This window comes from Palaemon carinicauda, chromosome 4 (assembly GCF_036898095.1).
Source record: "Palaemon carinicauda isolate YSFRI2023 chromosome 4, ASM3689809v2, whole genome shotgun sequence".
NCBI classification, from domain to species: domain Eukaryota; kingdom Metazoa; phylum Arthropoda; class Malacostraca; order Decapoda; family Palaemonidae; genus Palaemon; species Palaemon carinicauda.
The window spans coordinates 63,796,096-63,814,198 of NC_090728.1; the positions used below are offsets into that span (position 1 = coordinate 63,796,096).

At 32.4% G+C, this 18,103-nt stretch overlaps 1 pseudogene; it reads right to left on the minus strand.

Annotated features, from left to right (window-relative positions):
- LOC137639466 (uncharacterized protein DDB_G0287625-like) overlaps window positions 1-18,103 on the minus strand; it is an 89,911-nt pseudogene that overhangs the window by 54,372 nt on the left and 17,436 nt on the right.

Consider the following 18,103-nt stretch of genomic DNA (forward strand, 5'->3'; position numbering starts at 1 on the left):
GTGAAAAAGTCCTCTATCCATTTAGTAAGTACAGCACTCAGTCAGTCAGCCCATTGGTAAGGTTGAAACCCGAGTTTCTTTAAAAAATATTTTTTCCAAGAGTAGAATCCTCAGCTTCAGAAAGCAGAGAATAGAAAAGAAGGCTAATTTAAATTTTTCCAAGAGTAGAATCCTCAGCTTCAGCTACAAGAGAATAGAAAAGAAGGCTATTTTAAGTTTTTCCAAGAGTAGAATCCTCAGCTTCAGCTAGCAGAGAATAGAAAAGAAGGCTATTTTAAGTTTTTCCAAGAGTAGAATCCTCAGCTTCAGCTAGCAGAGAATAGAAAAGAAGGCTATTTTAAGTTTTTCCAAGAGTAGAATCCTCAGCTTCAGCTAGCAGAGAATAGAAAAGGAGGCTATTTTAAGTTTTTCCAAGAGTAGAATCCTCAGCTTCAGCTAGCAGAGAATAGAAAAGAAGGCTATTTTAAGTTTTTCCAAGAGTAGAATCCTCAGCTTCAGCTAGCAGAAAATAGAAAAGAAGGCTATTTTAAGTTTTTCCAAGAGTAGAATCCTCAGCTTCAGCTAGCAGAGAATAGAAAAGAAGGCTAATTTAAATTTTTCCAAGAGTAGAATCCTCAGCTTCAGCTACAAGAGAATAGAAAAGAAGGCTATTTTAAGTTTTTCCAAGAGTAGAATCCTCAGCTTCAGCTAGCAGAAAATAGAAAAGAAGGCTATTTTAAGTTTTTCCAAGAGTAGAATCCTCAGCTTCAGAAAGCAGAGAATAGAAAAGAAGGCTAATTTAAATTTTTCCAAGAGTAGAATCCTCAGCTTCAGCTACAAGAGAATAGAAAAGAAGGCTATTTTAAGTTTTTCCAAGAGTAGAATCCTCAGCTTCAGCTAGCAGAAAATAGAAAAGAAGGCTATTTTAAGTTTTTCCAAGAGTAGAATCCTCAGCTTCAGCTACAAGAGAATAGAAAAGAAGGCTATTTTAAGTTTTTCCAAGAGTAGAATCCTCAGCTTCAGCTAGCAGAGAATAGAAAAGAAGGCTATTTTAAGTTTTTCCAAGAGTAGAATCCTCAGCTTCAGCTAGCAGAGAATAGAAAAGAAGGCTATTTTAAGTTTTTCCAAGAGTAGAATCCTCAGCTTCAGCTAGCAGAGAATAGAAAAGGAGGCTATTTTAAGTTTTTCCAAGAGTAGAATCCTCAGCTTCAGCTAGCAGAGAATAGAAAAGAAGGCTATTTTAAGTTTTTCCAAGAGTAGAATCCTCAGCTTCAGCTAGCAGAAAATAGAAAAGAAGGCTATTTTAAGTTTTAGAATAATTCACGTTGTAATCTTGAAAAGTTATTAGAGTAAAAAAATCACTAGGAATTTTAGTATATGGCTTGATTTTATAGATTTTCTGAGATAACTGTTTTTAACTTGAAAATTTAACTTTTTTACTAGTTTATATAAATAAATTCAATAAAATAGTCAATGCTGCTATCATCTTCTTTATTCGGGAGCTTTCGACATAACTTATGTCATCTTCAGCCTATCTGCAATTATCATATGTAAAATTAATAAAATTAATAAAATCATCCTAAGTACATAGTATGTACTTAGGATGATTTTATTAATTTTATTAATTTTACATATGATAATTGCAGATAGGCTGAAGATGACATAAGTTATGTCGAAAGCTCCCGAATAAAGAAGATGATAGCAGCATTGACTATTTTATTCCTACTTAAATTGCGATTCCCAAGAGGAACCCAACTATCAACTATAAATTCTATAAAGAGCAAACTATTTTCTCGATTTTAGAGTTTCCAGATATCAATTGTGTAATTTGCTGAACTATCTAAAGGAGAAAACTTGTCTTCATAAAGTCACCGAGATATGAATGATAGAAAATTATAATTATCTTTTTGTTCAGAGCAATTTGAGTTTGAGGTTTCGCTTTTAATATATATTTTCCTAACAATAATGAACTCGTATAGAAGTTATGATTACTGGTCCTGCGTTTCCCTGTTACGAAAATTCGTCTAGTTTTTTATTTATTAATCTGAATTAGAAATCGTTATGAATTCATCATGATTAAATGTCTTTAACTTGGTAAATGCTGGGTATTATAAATAATTAAGTCTTTAATAAACTAAAGATAAATTTATATTCGTGGGTAATTCCTTTTAACTGCCTTCCATTGAAAGGTATTTATGAGCTCAGAGATGATCGAGCTCCGAATAATATCAAAATTATATGTTATTAAATATTGATCCTTTGCCAGTTTTTAGTAAAGAATATCGTACTTAGCTAATGTGATCTCTGTTAGTCTGTCTCTTATGTCCGAGTTCATTCTGGTTACTTTAAAAGAAAAAAAGGCATTTTAAACTTTATTTCAGGTTGGGTTAATTCAAAGTCTGTCTTTTTTGTCCGAGCTCATTCTGGTATCTTTAAAGAGGCATTTTAAACTTCATTCTAGGTTGGGTTAATTTAAGGTCTTTGTACTTTACGTCTGATTTCATTCTAGTATATTTAAAAAGGCATTTTAAACTTCATTTCAGGTTGGGTTAATCTAAAGTCTGCCTTTTATGTCCGAATTCATTCTGGTAACAAAAAAAAAAAAAAAAAAAGGCCTTTTAAACATCATTTCAGGTGGGGTTAATTTAGTCTGTTTGTCTTTCATGTCCGAGTTCCTTCTGTTAACTTTAAAAAGATATTTCAAACATTGTTTCAGGTTGGGTTAATTTAAAGTCTGCCTTTTTTGTCCGAGTTCATTCTTTTAACTTTAAAAATTTATTTTAAGCTTCCTTTCAAGTCGGGTTGATCTAAAGTATGTTAATAAAAAAAATCAAGAAATTATAGAATCATTTTAATTACAAAAAATAGTTTGATCATAATTATTTTAACAGGAACTCTCAGTTGTTTATTGAGTTACACAGGACCAGTGCAAAATATGTGGCAAAGAATAATCTTTTTTAACTCTTTTACCCCCAGGCGTTTCCTTTTTCAAACACATTTTGCAGTATTTTTTTTTTCAAATTGCTCTAACATCCTTAATTTTTGTCATAGAGAGGTCAGGTTGGTCTCATTCTTTTGGAAAAGGCCTGAAGTTTCTCTTTAAGTTATCAAAAATATGCAAACAATGTAAATAGCCGTTTTTTGCAAGGAAGTAGCGGTACTTCCATGGAGGTGAAAGTGAATTATTGGCTGAGGATATCATAAGATAATTATGCTTTTAATAAATAATAGTATGATATGGAATTACAAGCAGAGGATAGAACAGTACGATATTTTAAGATACGGATAGTATCATAAATAGTGATAAGATAATGATAGTATAAGGGCTTATATGCTGAGGATAGTATATTGTAAAAAGGGATTTTTAAGCTGAAGATAGGAGCCAATATCAAAGTAGAAGAAGCTGAGGATATTATCCAATGTTGTTGATTTGATTCTACAGGTGTATTTGACAAAATCATATTTATAGGAATATTGTGTATTTTTGGTGTTGGTTGTAGGCCTATGTTTGTTATTAGGAGTAATATTAACTTTGAATTAGATCGTAATCTAGGCCTACTTCTTGGTAAATATTCAATTAGAATCATATGTATAATTAAACTACTTAAATGTAAAGAAAAAAAACCCTGGTTGTAGGCCTATATTTGTTATTGGGAGTTATATTAACTTTGAATGAAATCGTAATCTAGGCCTACCTCTTGGTAAATATTCAATTAGAATCATATATATAATTAAACTATTTAAATGTAAAAAAAAAAACATTTTCATTATAGTATTTATGTTATAGTAATATAAAATCAATATTGTTTTGTTTAGAATGGTATAGTTAGCTATAGTTTCAGGTTAAACTTATTTTCTAGGGTGTAAAAAAAAAACAATTTCATTATGGTATTTATGTCATAGTAATATAAAATCTATATTGTTTTGTTTAGAATGGTATAGTTAGCTTTATAAATCATTTCAGGTTAAACTTATTTTCTGGGTTGTAAAAAAACAATTTTTATTATGGTATTTGTTATAGTAATACAAAATCAATATTGTTTTGTTCAGAAAGGTATAGTTAGCTTTATAAATCACTAAAGGTTAAACTTATTTTCTAGGGTTTGCTTTTAAGAACTCTATTACACAAAGCTAAAGTGATTTTTGGTGTCCACGTGTAAGATGAATGCGTACTTCGGTCCGATCTGACTGTCTGCTGGGAGGAGTAGCAAGGATGGTCAGGGCAGTAGTCTTGCACGGCTCTTCTCTTTTACCTGACTCAATCATGTGTATGAAATGGGGCGAGACAGGGAGGCAACTTGGCATTTGTGAATCTTGTCTGCTTTTCACCCAGCTTCAGGTGTCTGTAGTAATGGATCGTTCTGAAATGGCGCAAAGGCCTGAAAATGACTATTTTTACTTTTAGATTTGTTATTTGTTTTATATTTTTCATGTTTTTTCTCAGTCTAGTATTAACGTAACTATAAACACTAGAATCTTGCTTATAGTAATGTAAAATTTATATAAATGTTTTACCATTTAACTTCATGGGAGCTCCTAAATATTCCTGGAGCCTTTAAATCATAATCACAAAATCATTGTTTGTAAAATTATCAATAAAAAAAGAAAAAAAAAAGAAGGAAAAGGAAAGCATTCAAGGGCCTAGTAACATTGCTTCTTAAGAAGAAAACTTTGCATTAACTTTTGGTTACTAGGTGGGACAGGGGATGGCCTTGGTGGGCTTTCCATTTCCCTTTTATAAATTAATAATTTTACATTTCTGTTAGAGAAAGCACTACTTACTTACGCAACCATGGAATGTGTAACCCCTTATGCTAAGCTTTAGTCACCCCTTATGCTAAGCTTTAGTCACCCCTGTAATTGTGAAAAAGAAAACGTACACTGGCCGATAACAAAGAAAACGGTTTGTTTTGTCATTCGCCATATTTGATGATGGGTGACTCACCTAAGAGCTGTTCTTTGTCGGATCGTGAACTTAATGCATGACAAATGTTACGTTTTCTTTGAATCTAGGGCGTTTAAAGCTTCAGAAAATGGGGTTTCATTAATTTGATATATTGTCATTGACTTTATAGCATTTGTATTTCATATTAACTAGACTTAATATACTGAAACCTGTCTTGTGTTTGACATTCTATCTTCTACAATAAAAGTATTTTAACGAAGTTCTAAGTTTTTCTTCAGCCATATTGTGTTAATTTGAAGCATTTAAGTGCGTATTTGGGTATACTTTGTACCCGAAATTCAAGTTTAATTACTGAATAAGAGGCTTTTGAGGAATATTAATTAATGAAAATACTAAGTCCATTATTATCATGACTTTAGTCAGGAAAAAAACCATAAGACAGCTAAATTAAAAAGTAGACTTTGGTGCAAAATGAAATACCAAGACACATTTCGGCCATCTTGACTTTGTACTTTATATTCATAAAACACTGGTTCAGCTGCTCTCATACCCCCGTAGGGGGGAGTGAACGAACTCTGTATAGGGGGAATGAATAACTGTCCAAACGGACAAGTGACTAGTTAGGAGAGAGGACTATTTCATGGGCTTTTGGGCCCATTTTTCGTGGGGAATAAGGCATTTGCTGGTGTTATAAGAGGTAGGGGGCCGTTTAAGGAGAATACTCAGTTATATGAGGTTGAATATAAGGAGAATACTCATTCTTCCCATTTTCTTTTTTCTATTCCCATTTTCTTTTTTTCTCTTTTTTTCATTTTCTTTGTAAGTATAGGGGTAACTTGAATAAAAAAGTGTAATTCCTTTAAGTGCATTTTATTTCAGAATTAGTATAGTGTTACACTGTTTTTTTAATATACTAAAAATATGCAATTTAGTGAAGTTCAGTCTTTCATTACACCAAAAATATGATTTCCTAAATTTGTAACTTAGAAAATTGATATAAAATACGAAACAATACAAAAATTTACAAGCTCCAAAATAGGAAAAGATATGTCACAATCAAGTGACGTGCCATATCAAAAAACTTATTCGATAAAATGATTTAAAAATCTGATTGTAAATGATAGGCACTACTGACTAATGTCACTTACGTAAGAAAAAAATCTATAGACGAAAATACTTCAAGATACAAGAGCTATAGTCCTGAATAATTTATGGCATGAAAGTGACATACCACTGTTAATGGTACAACTACATATATTAAGGTATATAATCCATCATTTGGACGTCATAGGTTAGCAATACAGGTATTATGGACTAATTTTGTTATATCCTAGGCTCATTATAGTCAGATAGAAAGGGTTTATTTATGATACCGAGTACAAGATATATGATTACACTAGAATTAACTTCATTCAAAACGGAAATGAGACGTCTTAAGCAATCATGGGGTTTAGCAATCGATGGATGTTTCTTAATATCTCCCATGAGAAATTATAGGCCTAAGATTTTTGCTCGTTTTCAAAATTGAAATAGGCAAGACTAGTCCTATATGATAAGAGCTCTTCTCTGAAAAACATCTGCTTAGTAAACTATTCATAGTAATGCCTCATTTTACCTATAGGCCTACAGATATGCAAAGCCTAAATGTAAGCCAATGGAATTAAAATAGGCTTTTTAGTTAAGGTTTACAACGGCTATTCGGAAAGCCAATATAAGTTAAATTAGACTTTTTAGGAAAGAGTTTGTAACGCCTATTCATATTAAAACTGTCTCGAATAAGACTTGACTTGCCTTTCTATCTTTAGACTTTAATATTACTTATGTGGTTATTAAGAAATAGATTCCCCTGGCTATACCACAAAATTACTCGACTTAAGTCTTTTTCATTACAAGAGGAAATTTATTATAATTTATTAAAATATCATGAATATTCATTCCCAGTTCTCTGACTGGAATAAACTTAGGATATAACAACAATAGTCAGCAATGTTCATATTACTAACCACTTATGTCCAAATGCTGGCTCATACACCTTTAACTTAATATATGTAGTTGTACCATTAGCAAGGACATGTCACTCTTTGGTCATAAATTATCATGCAGGACCATAGCTCTTATAACAAAGTATTTTCGCCTATACCACTTTCACTAATGCAACAAACATTACTGAGTAACACTATACCACATTTGCTTATGCAACTAACATTACTGCGTAACACATTACAAACAAATATTTAACCAATTTTAAACAATGTACAGTTATGAATTATAAAAGTATCTCACATAAATAAAATTTTGATAAATAATATTTGTATCTAATAAAATCGTAAATGACAAAACATACAGTATTTTAATTTATATAAGAACTAACTAGTTTTAAGCATTTCACACATTCTTTGCAACCTCAATGTACAATTTTGAGTTATACAAGTATCTCACATCTCAAAAGTTTTTTTATAGGATATACTTATTTCAATGTTGTTACTATGCTTAAAATATTTTATTTTTCTTTATTTCCTTTCCTCATTGGGCTATTTTCCCTGTTGGAGCCCCTGGGCTTATAGCATCCTGCTTTTCCAACTAGGGTTGTAGCTTAGCATTTAATAATAATAATAATAATAATAATAATAATAATAATAATAATAATAATAATAAAAATAATAATAAAAATAATAATAATAATGATATTTGATTCTAATAGAACTATAAATGACAAAAATATTTTATTTCATATAAAAAGTAACTGGTTTTAAGCCATTGACTTTGCTTTGTTACCGAACTATAAAAAACATCCATGATTACTATTATTAATTCACATCTTACTTTCATGAAGTATTTCTATTAAGATTTGTAAATTATTTAACCTATAAAGATAAAATATATATTCCTACTATAATTAAGAATTTCAAACAAAATGTTCCCTTTTCTTAAGGCTATCATAAAAAAACTAATGCTTCCTTAAAACTCAAATTAAAATATGCCTTACATAAAACATTTTAATATGAATTTAATTTGTAAAAGGCCCCAAGCCACAGGTATTGTTAAGTACATAGGCTATCTTCCAGAGAGAGTTAATTACATCGTTCGTATAAAGAATATGAAAAGCTTAAAACCAGTAGACAAGAGATTTTATCCTTTCACTAAGCAATTTTGTCATTTTGTCATTCTAATGTTTTGAAACAAATGGCTGTCCACTTAATTGAAAAACTAATAAACTCTGCTACTGCAAACAAGCATTTGGAAATGTTATACGTGACAAGAATAATCAAAATATTGATATTTTGGAAAAATTTACAATTTGGGAAAATTTATAATTTAAGAAAATTGCTAAAACATCCTGAACTTACTTTAAAATAGCTCTATTTTTCTTTACTGTGAATATAACTAAACATTCTGAACTTATTTTAAAACTGTCATGTTATTTCTTATGAGAATATAACTAATTCCAAGATGAGAGAGAGAGAGAGAGAGAGAGAGAGAGAGAGAGAGAGAGAGAGAGAGAGAGAGAGAGAGAGAGAAATGTCAAAACAGCTATATTATTTCTACTGTGAATATAACTAATTCCAAGATGAGAGAGAGAGAGAGAGAGAGAGAGAGAGAGAGAGAGAGAGAGAGAGAGAGAGAGAGAGAGAGAGAGAGAGAGAAACTTACTTTAAAACAGCTATATTATTTCTACTGTGAATATAACTAATTCCAAGATGAGAGAAAGAGAGAGAGAGAGAGAGAGAGAGAGAGAGAGAGAGAGAGAGAGAGAGAGAGAGAGAGAGAGAGAGAGAGAAAGAAAATGTCAAAACAGCTATATTATTTCTACTGTGAATATAACTAATTCCAAGATGAGAGAGAGAGAGAGAGAGAGAGAGAGAGAGAGAGAGAGAGAGAGAGAGAGAGAGAGAGAGAGAGAGAGAGAGAGAGAGAAACTTACTTTAAAACAGCTATATTATTTCTACTGTGAATATAACTAATTCCAAGATGAGAGAGAGAGAGAGAGAGAGAGAGAGAGAGAGAGAGAGAGAGAGAGAGAGAGAGAGAGAGAGAGAATTACCCTTCTAATGCTCAGCAATGCTATTCAAGACATTAAATACAGCGAGATTCCCTTGAATATTCAAAATTATTCATAACTTTCCTTGCATCCCGTTACACAATATAAATGAAATGGTTGCTCGATTAATATGTAAACTTTTTCAATAAATATGAAATGAATGTTTAAAAGGGCTCATTTACAGAACATACTTGGTTCTACCTTTGATTAAGTGAAATATATGAAAAACTAATTCTAGTACTGGGGATTTCTATGAAATTTACAGTTGGGAAAAATGTCATTATTCGAATGATGTTAATATGAAATTATTATTTTTGCAAGAGGGAACTTAATATGACTTATTTTGAAACATAAGACCAAATCATCAATTAGCATTTTTTTCTTACTTCACTAGTATATTTATAATAGCAATACTTATATTAATGTTGATTAATAGAATATGATAAGTTATTAATCTACCACATACCTCTGCCCCAACACACAACCCCCACCCTAGGAAAAAAAAGAAAAGAAAAAATAAGGGACTTTTGTCCATTAGCTACTATCGTAAGGAAATCTTCTTATACCTTTTAAGAGAACATAAGCTTTGACGTTGTGTAAAAGTAAATTAAGCTAATAATTAGTTGACAAGTATCGAAAGACAGATGAGAGTAATATAACAGGGTGTCTCATAAGTCTCCATACATAGAAATAACAGGGCACATAAGCATCATTAGGCCAGGCAATTAAGACAAACGTATAATGACTGTTAATAGGTCAGGAAATTAAGACAAACATTTAGTGACAGTGATATTAGGCCAAGCAATTAAGACAAACGTATAATGACAGTGATATTAGGTCAGGAAATTAAGACAAACATTTAGTGGCAGTGATATTAGGCCAGGCAATTAAGACAAACGTATAATGGCAGTGATATTAGGCCAGGCAATTAAGACAAACGTATAATGGCAGTGATATTAGGTCAGGAAATTAAGACAAACGTATAATGGTAGTGATATTAGGCCGGGCAATTAAGACAAACGTATAATGGCAGTGATATTAGGCCAGGCAATTAAGACAAACGTATAATGGCAGTGATATTAGGTCAGGTAATTAAGACAAAAATTTAATGGCAGTGATATTAGGTCAGGCAATTAAGACAAAAATTTAATGGCAGTGTTATTAGGCCAGGCAATTAATACAAACAATGGCAGTCATATATACCATACTATATAAATAAAAATGGTTTATGTCAAGAAATATTTATTTTTCCTATGTATGGAAACTTATGAGACACCCTGTAGATTGAAGATAATTAGTTGTAAGGCATATTCACATGAAATTAATCTACTTTACAATTTGTAGAATAAATTTTAATCAATTTCTAAAAGATAATAAATATCCATTTGGTCAAATATTTTGATAACTTGTTCACAGTAATTTATACAATTCTATAAATGATATGATCTAGTGTATGTTACGAGGTCTATAGGAAATCGACATTTGATTTAACTTTAAGTTAAATGAAAATTTAAAACATGAGCAATTTTGAGCAATTTCTGAGGAAGAAGTCCTTCATTTACATTTCTTGTTCTCAATTGGTTATGATGTTCAATTTCCTCCCTTTTAAAAAACATTTATAATACACAGTATAACAATTACTTTAACATTACCTATAATCAGTACTAATTACCTAAAAAAAATTACAATATAGAATATAACAATCCATTTAACACTACCTATAAAAGAAGTCCTTCATTTACATTTCTTGGTCTCAACTGGTGTTAATGTGCAATTTCCTTCCTTCTCAAAAATATTTACAATAATACATATAACAATCCCTTTAAAATTACCTATATTTAGTAGTAATTATTTAAAAAAATATACAATATAGAATATAATAGCAATCCGTTTAACACTACCTATGATAATTCTTGCTAATTCTTTTAAGATGCAATAAGAATCCATTATCATTCAGTATATTCGTATTCGCTAACTAGTTTTCAGGCAACTAAAAGAAGGATTATGCTTATTTGATATTAAATAATCAGGAAATATCAAGGCAAATTTTCATGAAGTCAAATTCTCATAAATATTTATCTGAAATTATTTTAAAAGTTAAATTTTGGGCGTTTAGAATCTACTGGAAAAAAAATATCACAGAATTAAAAATAAGCTAAAAATTGCATTCTATGTACTGACTTTGCTAAAAATAGCTTTTTATGTACTGACTTTGTAAAGATTAAGAGGGAGTTAAAGTTAATAGCTTTAGTAATTAAATTCTTGGCTTCAAGAAATAAAACCACTTTGATAAACTTTAAATAATCTGATAAACATCGTTGTTGTAAATATTTATATTAGTTATTTACTGTCATTTTTTCCCCCTTATTGAACCTATGGGATATAAATGGAGTGACCATCGTAACACACAACCACTAAAAATCTGGTTAATTGAGCATTTTAAGACATTTCTATACATTTCGTAACACTCGACCCCCTAAAATCTGGTCAATTGAGCATTTCAAGACATTTTCAATAATGCCGTAACACACAAAACCCTCTAAAATTTGGTCAATTGAGCATTTCAAGACATTTTCAATAATGCCGTAACACACAAAACCCTCTAAAATTTGGTCAATTGAGCATTTCAAGACATTTTTAATAATGCCGTAACACACAACCCCCTAAAATCTGGTCAATTGAGCATTTGAAGACATTTTCAATAATGCCGTAACACACAACCCCCTAAAATCTGGTCAATTGAGCATTTGAAGACATTTTCAATAATGCCGTAACACACAACCCCCTAAAATCTGGTCAATTGAGCATTTGAAGACATTTTTAATAATGCCGTAACACACAACCCCCTAAAATCTGGTCAATTGAGCATTTGAAGACATTTTCAATAATGCCGTAACACACAACCCCCTAAAATCTGGTCAATTGAGCATTTGAAGACATTTTCAATAATGCCGTAACACACAACCCCCTAAAATCTGGTCAATTGAGCATTTCAAGACGTTTTCAATAATGCCGTAACACACGTCCCCTTAAAAGCTGGTCAATTGAGCAATTAAAGACATTTACGATAACGTAATAATAATTCTCATAAAGGTATAATATTCCAGAATAGTTTGATATTGAAAATATGGGATATAAGTGGAGTTACCTTCGTTAACACGCAAACCCTTAAAATCTGGTCAAATGAGCATTTAAAGTTCAAGACAATTGCAATAATATAATGATACCTTTCATAAAGGTATAATACTCCAGTATAGTTTGACATTGAACATATAGGATATAATTGGAGTGACCTCCTTTAACACGCAACTCCTTAAAATCTGGTCAAATGAGCATTTAAGTTCAAGACATTTGTAATAATATAATGATACTTTTCATAAAGGTTTAAAGGTCGCTCATGAATGGCAGAGGCAAGGGACAGTGACATTGATCTAACAAGAAGGACAATGGCCTAGAGACTTACAATACATTATGTGATCAGTGCCCAAGACTCCACCCTAGCTAGGAGATGGGAGGACCATGTAATGGCTGCTGATGACTCAGCAGATAGACCTATAGGCTCCCCCAAACCCCCCAACCTTAGCTCACTAAGATGGTAAAGTTGCAAAACTAAAAGCACTAACGAATCTGAGCGGGTCTCGAACCCCCGTCTGGCAAACACACCAGGTAGAGTCGTTACCAATCAGACCACAACCACCTTAAAAGTATATTGATATTTCAGAAAAAATCTGATGAAAAAATGGTCACTTTAGTAAAGACGATTCCGTGATCCATTTTTGAAAACAACCTTTGAACATTTTCAGTAGATTATCCCAGATTTTTCGCGGATAATCTTCATCTTGATGTCATTAGGAATGCTTCATAATACGTCGTGTATAATTGCAGTTTCATATCCTGTTTCGATTAGGAGGCTTGATAGATTTCCCTTCTCTGTCGATGATTCTAGTCTGAAAAATGATTAAAAACTGTTAATTGTACAAATATATCAAGTCTTATTGAAATATTTGACTTTGCACTACAATAGTAAAACATTCTGCCTGATACACTATAAGGAATATTGAATATTCCAATATAGAAAATACGAATTAGTGGAAATAATAAACTTGACATGTCCATGAATTTAGCAAATATTATAATCGAAAGTATATCTTGTAAAGTAGAGAAATATTACATACTGAAACTTAGCAAGGAATTAAGCACTTACTTCAATACAATAATTGAATGAATGGCCTCTGGAAGTTCACTGACTAACAGGAGCTTCTCTAATCCTTTAATTAGTCATTGCGATTATTTTCTAGAGATACTTAATAAACCATAATTCCCTAAATAAAACATTCTACCTTCACTAAAGAATATAACTAGTCGAACACAATACTCATAAAATATTTATATTATAAAAGGTTATGTATAACTCCTGAGTAGAAATATATATTGACAACCATTTTCAGGGGTAGAATATTGGATACTTTCCTGTTATTGCCCCACCACTAATTTCCTATATAACCAACCTAACCTAACCTGATATCAGGAAATAAGCGGTGGTGCAATAGCGAGAAAATAGTATTGGGGTTATAATGGAAATTAGTGTATACGTTAGGTTAGTTTAGGTTAGGTTAAGTTAGCTTATAGTATTGGGGTTATATAGGAAATTAGTGGTGGGGCAATAACAGAAAAGTACCGAATATTGCTTAGTATGAAATAGTGCTGAGCTAACTCTCAAAACTGTCTTTTTGCTAAACTTTGTATAGGAGAAGAGTAGCAAAGTTGCACGGACACATTTAAGTCATCAACGCTTTACAGACCGTAACACCTTAGTTACATTTCAAGCTTGATGTTGTATCTCGCATGGAGTACAGGTCTGCTCCACGCTTCTGACAAGTAAGGATAATTCCCACAATGAGGTAATATTTGCTTGTCTTAGTCTCAGTACCTGGCTCAAAAGATACTCTTTCACTGCTGATAGAGATATTTTTTCCTTCTGTAGGTAGGTTAAAATGTGTCACTGGTAGAATAGAGGCTCAGAGAGGAGAAGTATTCCTTCAACGATACCAACCACAAAAGATGGCCCGCTTCACTTGATACACACCAGTCAAGGATTTTTGTAGGCAATGAGATGTCTTTCACTATCTAGCTTGAAAAACCTCTCTCTCGGAAGAGATGCTAGATAACCTCTACTCAAAGTGATAGGGAATTCACTGATTTGTGAAACCTCTATAGGTGGAGTTGATGGAATAGGTTATACCACTGGGGAAATTCTCTCGGAACCCCTACCAGAAGATGTAGAAGGTCCAGGTACCATTCTGCTTAAGGCTACTTTGGAGCTACTAGCATTTATTTCAGGTCTTTGAATGAAAGGGGTTTGTTTATTACCATTGGGAAAGCTGAAATCATACTCCTATTAAAGGACACCAGCTTGTATTTGTGTAGAAACAAACATTGGAAAATCCAACACTATCCTAAAATACTGGCAATCAGATCCCACCTTAATTCATTAGTAATCTAATACTGCTCTAGGCTTCTAACAAAAACCTTCAACTCTCTTCCTCGGTTTAAATTTAGAATGAGTCCAACTAATAATTGTCAATGCGATACAAAGGGAAGACAATCCTACTGAAATCTACTAACAAGTAAATTCTGCCTTGGATGGGTAATTAATAATCAAATTACTTAAATTGAATCTTACTCTATCCATAAACTTATGTCTTAATGCAATCCATTGACTATCTATATTCATTTTAACCCACAAAGCGCTAATCTAATTAAGATTTACTTAGTCAATTTGACCTGAATCTATTAACAAATAATTTTTTTTATAATGCCATTCACATGTAACAATATTATGAACATTACCTGTAAAACTCCAGTTTCTGCCAACTAGCTGGTTTTTAATATGCTATGCTCCCATTGAAGAGCAGTAAAATTTTAAACCTTCAATTTTCCGTCTCCCATTGCTCAAGATGCACCTGATGAAATAAAAGAAAATATATAAAAAAAAATTCTCCCACCATTTTGTAATGGAATTGAACATGTTCTTGCTTTTATAATTAAAGTATCTATAAAGTACCTTTCAAAAACTAATATTACTTATTCACTGGTATTAATAGATTGACTATCCTATGCTTAGCCAAATTTCATAAAATTTCTGCTGAAGTTTTGTTCAAAACCCTTTTGTCATATGTAAAGAAAAAGGTACAGTATATTCAAAGTCCATTGAGAAGGAAACATTAATTTGAGGCACGTGATATGAACTATTGGCAATTATGATGATTTAATTGTGACCCATACGAATAGCGTATGCATCATATCCATGTACCACTTGCCAGAACAGTGGAGCAATGAGATAAATGTTAATTTACGAGCCACGACTGCGCAAAGACAATTTGAGGAATGAAACGGTAATTAAAGTACTACCAAAAAGAAACTTTTAAAGAACATGCATGGTCACCTTATCAATTTATAGAATCAGCATATCAATGAAGAAATAAAAACTTGTGGCTGCCTGCAGTCACCTCACAGCACTATCTAATGTCATGATGCACAGTCAAATTTGAAATTAAGTAATTACATTTAGTTTACTATTGAATTTGGACTAATTTTGATGATTCCTTTAAATACTTTGTAGCATAAACAGTATAAAACATATATTTCTGCGTGCCCTTCGGCCTAAGTATCGTATGGCTTAAAGGTTCCTGTGGCCTAAACATATTTCGGTTTAAACTTCATATAAACCGAGTTATGATAGCGTAACATGTACACAGCCGAAAAAAAAAAAACACAGACTAATCGTCCCAAACACTCCACCATAAAGTGCAGGTCACTTGCTTCCGATATGTCAGAAGTACCCGTTATACTGGGCTCATGCTCCACTTAACCTAACATAGGTAGACAACAAATTAGGATTCCTATAAAAGAAAACTTTCCCTTGTACCTTTCAGGGCAATTCCAATGATCACAAGTGAAAGTGCCACCAGAAAAACCAAATTATAACAAACCAAAGTAAAGGAAAGTTCAGTGATGGTGAAAAATATTAGTATCATAGTATTAATATATTCTTAACCAAGTGCCTAAATACAAATGTGGCTTGACTCAGTAAGACAGATATAGAATACAAATGTGGCTTGACTCAGTAAGACAGATATAGATGGCTTTTCGTTACCTACCTATTGTTACTACTGTAACTACCTTTTTAATAGTCAGCCCTCCTTATTCGCGGGTTTTAGGTAACAGACAGCTACGAAAACGAGAATCTGCAAATAATTAGTGTCCTAAGGTGAGTTAAATCTTAAGTTGCCAGACCCCTGCCCATTACCTACATGCAGTCGACTAACACTAGGTAACCCACTGTTCAGTCTAATATGGATTCACTTGCTTTCTATCACAGAATAAGCATTATGTCAATGAATGAACCCATTTCAGTAAGTATTCAGTATATTTACACACCTGTACTACATACACAGTAAAACTACAGTATACAACACGAGTCGTTGCTTTTCTTATACATATATGTAATATGTACGGTAACAACAAAACACTGTTGTTCCCGTTTATGCCAGACTGAGTCACACCATTTAAACTCACCATACACGTAGCCTTCATATCCATTAATATTGTAATGTATGGTATCTCGTATACAGCACTGTACAGTAGTTAATATAACAATAACACTACTATACAATAAATACACTACCAATAAAAAAAAACCACCAGCCATTTATGTACAAAGTTCAACACAGTAAGATTAAAGCATGATGCAATTCTGAGAGCCGTCGACAATTTGGCATGTGGGGTAGTGTAATGCATAAATCCCATTTATGCTAAAATCATTATAAACACTTAATATGTGCAGGTTTTCTATATCCCATTGTTACATCAAAATGTGATTCTGCTAAAAAAGGAATGATGCTGGAGATGCACATGGGAGGAGAGACGATGCGAGACCGAGGCAGAGTCAAACCAATTTTTTTTCTAACCTTTTTAATATTTCTGTATAGTCCAACCCAGCGACATTACGCTTGCCAGTACATATGAGCTTGGCTTATTTCTTCTTTCGCGAGCGAAGCGAGCGCTCGGCGGAGCAAAAACCATTAGATTTCGGTAATATTTCGACAGTGTCTAATGAGTTTTGCTCGTCGTGAGCTTGCTTCTTTCGCGAAACAAGAAAAACATCAAGCTAATATGTACTGGCAAACGGTAATGGCGCTGGGTTGGACTCTACCGAAAAATCGTTTTTACGTTTCTCAGCCCCTTAAATGGAACTATTATTGTAGATTCGGGGGGAGAATAGCGTTTCACTGGTGGGGTTGTGGGGCATACTTAACCCCTACTAGGTGGTTCAGGCCTACCTATAGGATGTCAAGCATATTCTGACTTTTTTCAAGCATCTAAATCCTAAATATAGATTTGTGGGCTACCCCAACCTGGGACAATTGGATGTACACAATCTCCAGATTTGCAACATACAGCATACCACAAATAATATTTGACCCCCTACTTAGTTTAATTTAGTATTAGCAAGAAAATAATTCACATTTTACCCATTTCTAATAGTTGATCGCCAAAGACGTCAATTGATATGATTCAACAGGCTATGCTATTTGAGTAAATCAAGATAATCTATAATCTAAATGAAAAAAAAAAATAATGGGTGCTACTATAGCGTGATTCCTACCCTCCTTTTCTGTTCCTACCTCAATATGGGGGTTCAAATCTACTATAGGTGATTCCTACCAAGCAAAAAACCTAATAATGTAATATTCCCCTTCTAAGGTGTTATTACAAGAGTAACACCTCAATTAAGCATTAATAAACCAACTAAACAAGCAAACAGTGTAAACAAGACGACCATTTTACCTAACCTAACGTGCATTTTATGGATTTTACAGCATGTTTTATAGAATATAATAGATTAAAATAGTGTCAAGAAGTATCTTTTATCAATCCTCCTTTGGTAGGAATCACCTCATACCTGAAAAAATATGGTAGGAATCACACTATAGAAGAATCCTGATGGTAGGTATCACACTATAGTAGCACCAAAAAACGTGCAGATGACCTGGCGATTTTTAATTATAGGTACCTTAATTCATCTTGGACGCCAGTATACTAGTTGTCACAGTATCCTTTCAAAATTCTAGAAAAAATTGCAATAGAAGGGAAAACACAAAGACTCCACTAACCAA